Source organism: Gorilla gorilla, chromosome 20, assembly GCF_029281585.2.
Source record: "Gorilla gorilla gorilla isolate KB3781 chromosome 20, NHGRI_mGorGor1-v2.1_pri, whole genome shotgun sequence".
NCBI lineage: Eukaryota > Metazoa > Chordata > Mammalia > Primates > Hominidae > Gorilla > Gorilla gorilla.
The window spans coordinates 42,868,041-42,876,088 of NC_073244.2; the positions used below are offsets into that span (position 1 = coordinate 42,868,041).

Below are 8,048 nucleotides of genomic sequence, written 5' to 3' on the forward strand. Positions count from 1 at the left end.
TCTGCTCTTAAAGCTTATTTATTTTTTGTTTTGTTTTGTTTTTTAAATTTTATCTTACTTTATGTTCTAGGATACATGTGCAGAATGTGTGGGTTTGTTACATGATTAAATATGTGCCATGGTGGTTTGCAGCACCTATCAACCTGTCATCTAGGTATTAAACCCCACGTGCATTAGATATTTGTCCTGATGCTCTCCCTCCCCTCGCCCCAGCAACAGGCCCTGGTGTGTGTTGTTCCCCTCCCTGTGTCCATATTTTCTCACTGTTCAACTCCCTCTTATAGGTGAGAACATGCAGTGTTTGGTTTTCTGTTCTTGTGTTAGTTTGCTGAGAGTGGTGATTTCCAGCTTCATCCATGTCCCTGCAAAGGACATGTTCTCATTCCTTTTTATGGCTGCATAGTATTCCATGGTGTATATGTACCACATTTTCTTTATCCAGTCTATCATTGATGGGCATTTGGGTCGGTTCCATGTCTTTGCTATTGTGAATAGCGCTGCAATGAACATACGTGTGCATGTATCTTTGTAAAATAATGATTTATATTCCTTTGGGTTTCTACCTAGTCATGGGATTTCTGGGTCAAATGGTATTTCTGGTCATTTGTTTTATCTGAATTTCTTCCTCAGGAAAATACTCCCAGACCCCTCAAAAAGTATGAAAGAACTGAAACTTACCAGATCACCACGTCCAGACAAGGATATGCCAGACCCCTCACTCATCATGATTGCCTCCTCACCATTCCCCAGTTCCTATTTTCCAACACTTGTTACATTTCTTCCCTGCTGCATAAGCCCCTAATTTTAGACAGCCAGGGAAAGGAATTTGAGACTGACCTCCCATCTCCATGGCTGCAACACCCGATTAAAGCCTTCTCCCTTGGCAATAATTGTTTTCTCAGTAATTGGCTTTCTATGTGGTGAGAAGCAGGGCCTAGAGAGAACCCCTGGTGTTTCGGTAACAGCATGTTAGCATGAGGAACTCCATTTTGATTTTTAGTCTGGTCTGTTGAAGCCTAGTGCAGAAGCTTAGTCGAAAACAATAGCCTCCTGTAACTTTTATTTAACACATCTATAAAATGCAACTCTGTGAATTCTTAAAATCGAACCAAAAAAGGTCTGAAAACCATCAAGGACATAGAAAATGTTTACAATATGTTAAGTGGGAGGAAAAAAAAGGACAGGATATAAAAACTATATGTATAGTTGAATCCCAATTTTGAAAAAATAATAAGACATCTAAATGCCCACAGGCCTGTAAAGAAATGCATAAAAAATTTAACAAGGTTTATCTCTGGATAGTGGGATTACAGGCAGTTTTTATTTTCTGCTTGAAACTTCCCTGTATTTCTGAATGTTCAAAAATAAATTTGTATTACTCCTATATTCAAAAAGCAATGTTTTGCTTTTGTTCTTTACAGGCTCTGAACCCCCACAGCTCTTGCTGTCAGAATGACTTACCGCAAACTGCACATGACCCCCCAGCTCTGCAAGAACTCGCTCTGGCTTCTGCTCCTGGCTCAGCCTCCTGAAGCTCAGGAATCAAGGCTTCTCCTCCCTTGCTCCTCACCCAAGGTCTATGGGCTTAGCTCTTCTTCTTGTTCTTTAGATTTAAGGGGTACATGTGCAGATTTGTTACACGGGTATATTGTGTGATGCTGAGGACTGGGGTACAAGTGATTCTGTCACCAAGGTAGTGAGCATAGCACTGAATAGGTAGTTTTTCATCCTTTACTCCCTCCCTCCCCTCTAGTAATCCTCAGTTGTCTGCTTTCCATCTTTGTGTCCATGAGTACCCAATGTTCGGCTCCCACTTATGAGTGAGAACATGTGACATTTGCTTTTCTGTTTCTGTGTTAATTTACCTAGAATAATGGCCTCCACCTGCATCCATGTTGCTGCAAAGGACAGGATTTCATTCTTTTTTGTGACTGTGTAGTATTTCATGGTGTAAATGTGCCACATTTTCTTCATCCAATCCACTGTGGATGAGCACCTGGGATGGTTCCATGTCACTGCTATTGTGAATAGCACTGCAGTGAACATACATGAGCAGGTTCCTCTTTTTAGTTCAGTTCCTTATTTTTGATGTTTGCCCTCAATTGCCCACACTCTGGCCACTTAGCTCATACCAACAAGCCCCAGACAAGGTGTCTTGTTTCTGAGGAATTAGAGGGCAGGAATAGGGAAAGGAAGAAAGAGGAAGTAAGAGGTGTAAGAAAGTCTCCTTGGTCATGATAGAAAGCTATAGACTCAGCTTGGGCATGCGTTTCATTCACAGGGATTTCTTTTTAGGGGGTTATATATCCAGCTTTATTTTTTATTATAATCTTTTTTATTTGTATGAATGGATGGGGTGCAAGTACAATCATGTTACATGCATAGATGGTGCAGTGGTGAAGTCAGGGCTTTAGAGCATCCATCCTCTAAATAACATGCATAGTACCCCATGAGTAATTTCTCATCATCCACCTCCCGTCCACCCCACCCCCTTCTGAGTCTCCATCGTCTACCATTCCACACTCTACATCCACGTGTACACATTATTTAGCTCCCGCATATCAGTGAGAACACGCAATATCTGTTTTTCTGTTTCTGGCCTGTTTCACTTAAGGTGATGACCTCCAGTTCCATCCATATTGCTGCAAAAGACATGATTTTTTTTATGGCTTAATAGTATTCCATTGTGTATACGTACCATATTTTTTCCACCCATTTGTTGATGAACACTTAGGTTAAGCAGTACTACAATAAACATACAAATGCAGGTATCTTTTTTGTATAATGATTTCATTTTACAGAAATTTCTTGATAATTAGTTGTCATAAGAGTGAGGGATGGGGTGATACTGTGGCCTGCAGTTCCATCTGTGAGCCTCTGCCTTGGGTGGCCTGAAAAAGATGAGGATTTTCAGGCCAGGCGTGGTGGCTCACAACTGTAATCCCAGCACTTTGGGAGGCCAGGGCAGGTGGATTACCTGAGGTCGGGAGTTCAAGACCATCCTGGCCAACATGGTGAAACCTCATCTCTACTAAAAATACAAAAATTAGCCAGGTGTGGTGGCAGGCACCTGTAAACCCAACTACTCGGGAGGTCAAGGTGGGAGAATCACTTGAACCCAGGAGGTGGAGGTTGCAATGAGCTGAGATCACGCCACTGCACTCCAACCTAGGAGACAGAGTGAGACTCTGTCAAAAAAAATAATAATAAAATAAGAAGGAGGAAGAGGAGGAGGAGAAGAAGAAGACAGGGATTTTCTTCTTTCCATTGGGATCTCAGCTCCCAGGTGGCCTGATGATCACTTCACCAAACCAAACGTAATTCCAGCAATGGACAGAGATACAGAATTCTGTTCCGATACTACAGTAAAATGAGTTATGTTGGACTTAGGGTCATTGTCTCATACAATACTTTCCCAACAGGCTGGCAAGGGAACAGTGGCTTTTTCCTGGTTTTACTTTGCACACTGCCTTGGATCCTACCCCTGAGTACCCTATGAATGTGCCATTTTGTTTGGTCCTGAAGTGTGTACTTTCCCCATCCTGTCAGTTTCCTGGGAAGACTGTCAGTGCCCCTGATGCCCTGCCCCTCCCTCACAATTTTCCTGCCATTCTCCCACCCTGGCCAGCAGTGGGAGCATGCCCCAAGCAGCAGGCGGGTCCTCCCACCATCATAGCTATTGCCAGCCTGAGATGACAGATGCCATTGTGGAAGGGACAGAGGAGCTTCCATCCAACCACTCCTACTGACCTCACCATGAGTGATGCAGATGTACTTGTCACATCATAAACACTTGACACCCATTGGCTCTTCCCCAAATGGCTATCAGAATTGCAGTTTCAGCCACCAGCAGCTCTCCGATGGGCACAGGCTCCACCTATGGCTGGTTTGGAACGGCAAATCCATCACTCTCTTTGCCTGTAAAATGCCAAGGAGACTGATCTAAGCAGGGGGTTCCCATCCATGGTCTGCTCTAGGCCTGAAGGAACACAGATGGCATTTGCAGGAAGACGACATCTCACCATCCCCATCTGAGCAAAGCCTGCCCATCGAACAACCAAAGGATAGCCAGTCCCCTGCATAGTGTAAAGTGACTTGCAGTGATTCTCTTCCCCAAGGCCAGCCCCAGCTCTCAGACCTCCAGTCCCAACAAGTATTTTTTTGCAGAGGAGGCTCACCCTGGAACATGGCTCTCCCAAGGGGAGACAGGAACGGATGTTGACTTCATCCCAGCAGCTTCTAACACGATGCCACTAGCTTTCAACTTTCTCCACCAACAGGGTCAGGCTGTTGACTGGCCTCCACTGCAGTTAGCCTGACACGGCTAGCAGCCTCAAAACAAATTAAACGAGGCAGGGATGCCATGCAGTGATCGTTCCATTTTGTCCCCTCTGCTTCCACACGTGACTCACGCTATCACTTTTAGAAGGTGAAGCATCTTATTGAATCAACACCTAATCTGCACACAGTGTCACGGAGGAGGGGCGAGGGGACAGCGGGAACATTTTCTCTGATCCTTTTCTTTCCTGAAGACTTCGCTGGAGACAGGCTGGGTGGGGGCGAGGATGAATTGTGAGGAACCCTGACCCTGTTTCAGGTAAGCTTCTGATTTACTGTTCATTGTGCTTTCTAACAAATAATTTTTATATAATAATGCCACCAGTAAGCACCAAACCCTTCTTCTTGGGAATGCAATTAAGGGAAAAATTAGCAATAAATTGTTTTCAGTACTTAACCCAGCTCCAAATTTATGGCTGCTGAAATTTATTGTTTCAGGGGCCTGAAAAATGGCGATTAATTTTATCCCATTTCCTGCCATTCACCCTCAAAACTGAAATATAAATAAGGAGCTGTTCTCGGCCTCGGGTTTTCCTGCCTGTTAGAACCCTCAAACCTACAGCTCTCCAGACAGCTACCTCTGAAGGCTCCTGAAGCTTAGAAACAGAGAGGAAAACACCCCTTCATCTGCACGTGTCTCCACCACTGCAATTGCTGGAAGCTCCACGAGTGCCCTTGGTGCACAGATGTGCTTTACAACAGAGTGACTGTAAATGAGAAAACACTAAGTTAGGCTCTGACGGCCAATGCTGGATGTATCCATTTGCCCTATAAATAAGCACTGATCACCTCCATTTTATTGAACTCATTTTCCACGCAAGCAAAGACCACAAGATTCTTCTGCACATTTTCTCTTTACACCCTCTTGTACTGCTGCTACTGTCAGCTCCGACAGATTTATAGCCCATTCATTCATGGGAACAAAAACCCTGCCACGGCTGGTCATGGGACACGCAATAGCAGTTAGTTCAAAAGATAACAGCTGCAATACCTCACCTCTCCATTCAGCACTACAGAGCCAGCACTACTTCGGAGGTAATAAATGCTTCTTGTTGGTGTGCTTTGAGTCATAATCCTGGAATAACTGTGGTCGGCCTTACCCCGGGCCCCGCCCCTAGGGAAACCGCTTTCTGCCACTCCCCAACACCCACCCCGCACCTTCACTCCAGCCCCTTTCTGCCAGAAAAGAGGGGAGTGGAGGGTTGAAGGCAGCCCACTGCGTAACCAAAAAGTAGACCCTGTCTCCTTTTTCCAGTCCACCCAACACAAGCTGGGTTGCTGAACCTTTGCAACTCAAGCACTTAGGCAACGCTGAAAAGCCGAGCTTCCTCGTGGTAAGTGGCAATGTGGGTATATACATTCTCCTTGCAAACTGATCAGAAACAGAGCTCGGGCATGAGCCCTGTCCCGACAAGAAGAGGCAGCTGGTCTGACTAGTCCACCACCATCCTCAGAGCCTGGACACACACAGCAAGCATGTATTAAAAGAATCCATGGATTTTTTTTTTTTTTTTAAGTAGTGAATGACCTGGGGAGCAATAGAGGATCGGTTCCACTCCGCTCACTCAGAGCAGGAAAAGGTTTAATGCAAGAAGCAATATAGTGGTGAAGCGTTCTGCCTCATTTTGAAGTCGGCCTTTCCCACCCACAGGCCTCAGTTTACTCATCTTAAAATGGGGCTGTTAACTGTACCGATTCTACCAACAAATCAGGGATTTGTTGCTAGAATTAAACATAAAAAGTAAATACCTTTAAAAATGTATCACAATGCTAACCAAGTAATATGTGTTATCAAATAAATTAATTAGTTTAGTTGGAGAAATCAGATATGCACACAAGAAACTTTAAGAAAGATCACTAGAAGACAAGGTCATTGACGATCAAACTTTAGGGAAATGCCTTCCATTTTTGAAACCCTCCAACAAGACACAGACACCTGCCCCCACCTCTACCTCCACCAGCGCTCTGTGGCCTATATTTTGCAGAGATGTGTTATTGTCACTGTTAGTCTGATGTCCCGACAATTAAACTGCAAAGAGAAAAAGGCCAGTCATGCAGAAATCCAACAGCCTTGCCTCTGGGATCCGCCCACCCTAGCTACAGGTCCAGGTGGGAGATGGGGCATGGAGATATGGCTGGCCCAGATCAGGCAGTTGAAATGGAAGTTGAGAGCCTCCAGGCTCCAGAAGGCACCAGAGAGAGAAGCAAAGTCAAACTCCCCATGAAGACACACAGTTCAGTGGGGAAAGAGTAGGCTGTGAAACGCATAGAAAATGACACTGGGCATCAGTTGCTATCAGTACATTCCTCCCTAATCAATCAGCTTTTATTGTGACGCCTCTAGCTCGGCTCATAAGGCCTCAGCTCATAAGGCCGGAAAGCCGCTTCGGCAGCAGTTTAAAATGTTTCCAGTTTAATAATCCCTGCTAATTGAAAGCAGCTCAGAAAAGCGGGGAAGATGGGGGTTGGAAGCAAACCAGCACCGTTTATGGCAACAGTGCTGTTCTTAGGGGAAACAAAATAACCTTTGATGCTGCAGGGGGAACCTGCCTCCCCGTCCCTAAACAAACTAATTCCCACAACTGTCTTCTTTGGCACGGGAGCTGTTTCTTCTTACGTTTTAATTGTATAATGTTATAGCAGCCGAATTGCTGTGAAACCTGTTTTTAATCTGGGGAAAGTTAACCACCCCCTGCTGCAAAAACTGGATTATTTTTTCTTCAACAGAGAATTACATTCATTTTTATAATTGTTCTTTCCTTTCAAATCACCTAATATGACAAATGCTGGACAACCTTACAGCTCATCTGCTGAAGTGTGTCTTTATGAGTTGAGGCTTCAATGCTTTCATGGAGAAATTGCCTGATTTAAGTAAATCATGTCACTTTCACCCTTGCAATCATATTTGTTTCAGATGTCTGCTGACCTAACCTGCAGAGCAAAAACAAAACACATTTACATTTCTAGGCTGAGATATTTGGTTCAAACGATGTACAAATAGGTCATAATGAAAAGTAATTTTAGTACACGGCAAAGGTATCATTTAAGTATACTTTTGACAGTTTTTACACATACATAATTATTCCAGTACTGTAATTTAAATGGATAAAAGACAGATCTTAGCACAAAAGCCTCCATCCTGGTTTCTCGGAATTCCCTGGCAGAGCTACAGTTGGGGACATGGATATAGAAGAAGGATGTCATGTGTCTGATGTACCATGAATCAGCTGGGCTCAACCTTCACCCCTTGGATCCATGCAAACCTACCCTAGAAGGTGGATCCAGACACCTAGATCTTTTTTTTTTTTTTTTTGGTATTTTCTTTTTATTTTTGTGAATACACAGCGGGTGTGTATGTTTATGGGGTATATGAGATATTTTGGTACAGGCATGTAATGCATAATAATCACATAATGGAAAACCCATCCCCTCAAGTATTTATCCTTTGTGTTACAAGCAATCCAATTATACGCTTTTAGTTATTTTTAAATGTACAATTAAATTATTATTGATAGGTCGGACAAACACAGCCTGGGTGACCTGGTCCGGCTGTGTCCCCACCCAAATCTCATCTTGAATTGTAGTTCCCATAATTCCCACATGTTATGGGAGGGACCTACTGGGAGATAATTGAATCATGGGGGGGTTCCCTTTTAGTGTTCTCATGGTAGTGAATAAGTCTCACAAGATCTGATGGTTTTATGAGGGGA

At 43.9% G+C, this 8,048-nt stretch overlaps 1 long non-coding RNA gene across 1 annotated transcript; it reads right to left on the bottom strand.

Annotated features, from left to right (window-relative positions):
- Nucleotides 1–2,773: 2,773 nt before the first annotated feature.
- Nucleotides 2,774–6,595, bottom strand: LOC109024130 (uncharacterized). Its single transcript, XR_002003578.3, has 4 exons — nt 4,179–6,595; nt 3,751–3,918; nt 2,978–3,188; nt 2,774–2,891 (listed from the first exon to the last, which is right to left on the bottom strand). It is a non-coding gene; the product is annotated as an uncharacterized lncRNA (long non-coding RNA).
- Nucleotides 6,596–8,048: the final 1,453 nt, after the last annotated feature.